The following is a 5,451-nucleotide window of genomic DNA, read 5'->3' on the forward strand; positions in this document are numbered from 1 at the left end:
TTCTTTGAGTATGCGTATAGTGTGCTCTCGTCGCAATGATTACGACCAATTTTTTTTTTTTTCGCGAAGAGAAATGTTTGACAGAAGCCGATAAACCAAAATAGCTGAATCTTGTTGCATTTGGAATTGTTGCCGGCTTTACCTGGTCAAACGTCCCAGCTGTAGTTAGGGAGAACCCTAAGCCTCCTTAAACGCAACCTCGATGTTTTGTAATGAAAATGCAGCTTCACTGTCCCAGGGAATGCAAGATCCGCCTAGTTATACGCTAAAGGTCTATTAGTACTCAACCGAGAACATTAAAAAAAGAAAAAGTGCGCAGCCAATCAGCGTCATGCATTGTGGCCATTTACTGGCTCTCCACCATACTGCTCTTCCCCTCCTGTTTTTTTTTTTTTTTTTTTCGTAGTCAAACTGCATCGTCCGAGTGGTGCAAAATATATTCCCCGGCAACGTGGATGCCTGCCGCTTGTCGTGCCAAGAATCTGAAGCATATTCGAGCACCCCGCCTCCACCGCATACTTTCAGTGCGCAGTGCACTCTGGGCGCGCCCCCGTGTAGTTACATAATAACACACCGCTCAGTGGCCGGGGGGGGGGGGGCGAGAGTGGGGAGGGAGTCAACGAGACGGCGTCTTCCGTGAAGAAGCCCCATCGCCGTTCGCGCCTCGATCTGGCGTTGCCCGTTTCATTCCAGAGAGCCGCGCGTCGCACGCAAGGCCCTTGGCTGAGCATCGCTTCGTTGCCGGTCATGAGCGAGCACGACGAGCGGCGTCACTGCGGTAAGGGTGAGGGCGAAACAGAGGACGAGAAAGAGAAAGGGGGAGGGCACGCGTACCTAGTCACCCTGAGAGAGCGAGCGAGTGAGCGAGCGGAGAGAGGTGCTCGAACCTGGCCAGCCCGAGGGTCAGGTGAACGACACCACCACCGTTATGGCGCGTTCAGACTACAGTCGCATCCGCTATAAGTGGCGTATATATTGCAATTTGCGCAACTGCTGGAACGACTGTTTACGCAGCTAGCAACCGCCTATGTTCACATTGAGCCTATCGATAAGGTATGTTTTTTACGACTGGCCAATCACCGTTCTGGGACAGCCGCGTTTCGCATTTTTCAACATGGCGCCGATCAGCAAGCGGCTATTAGTGCAGGTCGAGGCTCTTCAAGCCCAAAGTTTTCAGGCGCTGGTCATAGAGTATCGGCCTCTGTCGCACTTCTTTAATTGTAATTCATCGCTGCACAGCGAAGAATCTCCCGCACATAGCATCATAACTAGGCACATGCAGTGTACACAACACAATCAGACCGGAAAACCGCACTGCACTCAGGGACACCGCGGGCGTTCGGCGCGAACCCGGGAAAACGCGGATGGCGTCGGCGGCAGCAGCAAGGAACAGCGTTGCAACGCCGGATGGCTGGGATGGCGCTCACGCAGAGGCTTCTGACGCTAGTATCATCACCAGCCACAAGCACACACAGCCCAATAAGACTGTCAAACCGCATAGACACGCAAAGAACAACGGTGCTATGTCGAATTGCTGGGATGGCGGGCACCGGATGAAAATGCGGAATCTGGGGAGGCCGGAAGCTCCGTGACCGGAAGATGCAAACCGAAACTGCTTCGTGCATTGGCGGCGTCGTAACAGTCGTATCTATGCCTGTCGTAAAAGTAGCGGGTACTCCAACATTTACGCCCAGGCTGGTTGCGATTGTTGCGTGCTTTTCGCTCAATGCAATAGTAGTGCGAACAAACTAGTTGCGCTTTTTGCGTTTACGCTTACGGTCCGTGCGAACGATCCGTACGTATAGCGCACGTAGTCTGAACGCGGCATTAGCGCCAGCTCCGCTCCGTGGTGGACGAGAGCGCTGCAGCATGGTAGGCAGAAGGGAAAGGGCGCGGAGGCTCCTCTCCTCCTCCTCTTCGACACTCGTTTCTTACCGGCCGCTTGCTTGCGGGTGGTTGCAGCTCACCGTCTCGTGTACCGCTATTGCAGTGGCTGCATCCGCGGCGGCTTCCCCGCCCAACTCAACGAGTCTTCCATTTCCTCCGGCGAACCCGCCCGGGGGCGATCGGCTGGCGTGCGGGACTCGCATACCGCGGCTGGCGTCCGTCTGCCGGAGGTGCGTGGAATCCCCGCTATATAGGAGCGAAGGTCACGTGCACTGCGTATACGCGATTTGTGTCGCGACATTTGTTATTTTTTGTATCGCTCGATTTACTTTTTACTTTTTTTTTTATAGGAGCTCGGAATGTGGGCAGGAATTACTGCTGTTGCGAGGAAGCGAGCAGTGCTCCCAAGGAACGCGTAGGATAATCCGTGGCTGTGCCCCCGGTGAAGGTCGCATGGCTTCTTCACCGCCGGTGGCAAACATTAACTTCGTTTATTTCTTTTTTTCTTTTTTGTCTTTCTCGAGCATCATACTTCACAGCCCTAGCACTTCTTTTTCCTCTTTTTCTGTCCGCACTGGCGTGTTTCAACAACCTTGGCTCTTCTTGTGAGTGCGTGACTGAATTTAGCGGGAACGATGACGTTTAATTTTGTTCCTTCTTTTTTGTTCCGCCCTAGTTTAAATTCGAAGAGTCCTTCATTGTAGCTGTTTGCAAGGGAATCAGTTCGGAAGTTTGCGGCCATTGTAGTAATGAAAACTGAAACAGGAAACGAAAGGAACGAAGCCTCTTTGTCATTGCAATTAGCAGGGACGTTTGGAATACCTACCCCCTCTCCCGCATTCTTTTTTTTTTTCGCTTATATAGTAACGCATCTAGGGAAACAAGTCACTCTCTCTTCGTGACTGGCTACTCACCCCGCGGGAGATTGGCTTATTCATATATTTCAATCACCACGCGGCGTGGGTTGCATGGGCGCGTTACAACTCGAGCGTCAACGTCGCGCGAGGTAAAGAGAAGAACGCGGAACCACAACGGTCCCATGAATATATTGCCCTTAGTGTTAAACTAACGATAGTGGACAGGACGCGGACATAAGTAGCGCTACGTTTGTCCGCGTCCTGTCCTTCACTTTCGGTAGTGTAGCACTAAGCGCAATATAATTACGCACGTCCACCAACTAGCCCCCGTCATTGCTTTACAACAGTCCCAAATGTAACTGAGAATCGTAGCAAAAAAAAAAAAAAAAAAGACGAAGAGGAAAGCGTTATATTATATTGTGTTGTTTTCTTCTGTTGTTTTGTAGTGAAAACTAGATGTCCTTAATTTAATCCGACTTTTCGACCAATCGCTCATAGTGGGTACATGTTGGCACCAGTAGATGATAACCCAACTACAGTAAACTGTCTCATACAATATAGTGAGAACCTCAACCGCAGTGTCGGAGGAAGGGTGTAGCGATAACTGTCTCTCACACATATTGCACCCCAATCTCTTTCTTGCCCCCCCCCCCCCCCCCTCACACACACAACCGTAGTTTCGGTTGACCCCAACGGCACTCTCATTAACTCAGCATCCGTGCGGAAGGTTTCTGCAACAGTAGCCGAGCAGGTTGCTATAGCTATAGCGCTGAAGGACCCTCTACGTCCAAAGATATTTACAGGCTCCAGGTCTGCAGCCCGAGCTTTCGCCACCGGCTCGATCTCAAAAGAGGCGGCGGCCGTCCTCGGCAGCGAGGGGGCTGCTGGTTTTCACAGCATCAAATGGTTCCCGGCCCATATGGGAATCAATGTGCACTCTGAGGTTGTTAACGCTAATGAGTTGGCCCATGACTGTGCGCGAGGTCTTACACACCGCGGCAGTTCAGGTGGACTCACGGGCGGCGACTTAGGACTGTACAGGGATTCACTTCTCACCTTCCATGAAATCTTGGCACATTACCAACTCGCTCGACGGGCCTTTCCGCTACCACACCCTAAACTTAATAGACCACAATCGTCGGTATTTCGCATGCTACAAACGGGGTCGTTCCCCTCCAGGGGCTGATTCAGTCATTTTGCGCCTAATGTAGAACCCCACTGTCCAGACTGTAGGGAGGCGTACTGCTCCTTATCCCATATGCTCTGGCAATGCCCTGCGTTACGCAGCTCATCGCTAACCACTCTAACCGACTGGGAGGCAGCCCTTAAAAGCGGCGACCTCTCAGAGCAACTATATATATACGGGCTGTCCAGAGGGCCTGCGACAGGGCGGAGGACCACAATCTTCCTACCCCGACGTGGGTGCGGCCCGCGACGGCTACGGGGACTCTCTGAAAAGGGAGGTACCCTAACGCTGTTCCTCAGGACCATTAGTAAAGTTCTTTGTCTCTCTGTCTGTGCCTCGCATTAGGTAGATGCCAACTAGAGTTGAGTCTTCTTGAATATTTCGTGCCGCGCGCGTGTTCGTGTAAAACGAAAATTGTGAAATGAGTGCACGTCAACGACAATGTGCATGCCAACGCTTAAAACCATCAGTTAAGCATAATACGCACGTCTCTGCTAGTAGCATTCGCCTGCTTTGCTCTCTGATAAAACCATGTGTCACGAAATGTCGCACCAGCATTGTTACTCCCGTACATCTCTCCGCTGTAAGCCGCTATTCCGCAAATGGTAATGCATTTTCTCTCTCTCTCTCTCTCTTATTTGCAGTGGTTGCCACGCGGCATAACTTCAGAATGAAATGAAATGTTTCATGCCCGTTTCATGCAGATACCGGAAAAGTGTTTATACGGGACAAAACTAAACATTTCTATTGGTGGTCTTCCCTCTGGCTCTCGCGGCTTCCTTCCACTCTAGTGATGCGACACAAAACAATGTACCCCAACTGGGTTCAGCTTTGGAGCATGGCACGCCCTTCGCCTTTCTTATTTACTGGTTTGAGGGGGAGGGTGTGAGGACGGCGATACTTTAAGAACGTATTTTCTTTCTACCTCTCTCCATCTTCTTTCTCTCTTGAAGTAAATTAGTTCCTGCACGAGAATATTATATGAGAACTGTGCGCACAAAAAAGTAAAAGTAAACGTCGAATGCCTGCGTTTAACGAGGCACAACAAGGATGTTCTAACTTTAGGACCCATCCGCTCATGGCGGAAATGCGCTTTGTATGCGATATAGGCTTTGTCACGGGCTGCTGACCCCTTTTGCGCAAGCGGTGACATTCCGCACAACCGGCTATCAAGCAGCGCGATCAGTGGCATTCACTGAAGCAACACCGCAGTCGTATACTCTATGTAGCGTTAGCAACAGAAAAAAAAAAAAAGAGAGAGAGAGAGAGAGAGAGAGAGAGCTGCGAAATAAGGAAAGCGGCATATGTGGCTGCAAATCCGCGTGTATACCCAAACGGGCTCGTGTTAAAGGAAAACCACGTGCCTGATCCCATGGTAACTACACAGAGCGCATATACCGCCATTCTTCCGTTGTCGCAACCCGCCGTGGTTGCTCAGTGGCTATGGTGTTGTGCTGCTGAGCACGAGGTCGCGGGATCGAATCCCGGCCACGGCGGCCACATTTCGGTGGGGGCGAAAAC

Source organism: Dermacentor variabilis, chromosome 2, assembly GCF_050947875.1.
Source record: "Dermacentor variabilis isolate Ectoservices chromosome 2, ASM5094787v1, whole genome shotgun sequence".
In the NCBI taxonomy this organism is placed as follows: domain Eukaryota; kingdom Metazoa; phylum Arthropoda; class Arachnida; order Ixodida; family Ixodidae; genus Dermacentor; species Dermacentor variabilis.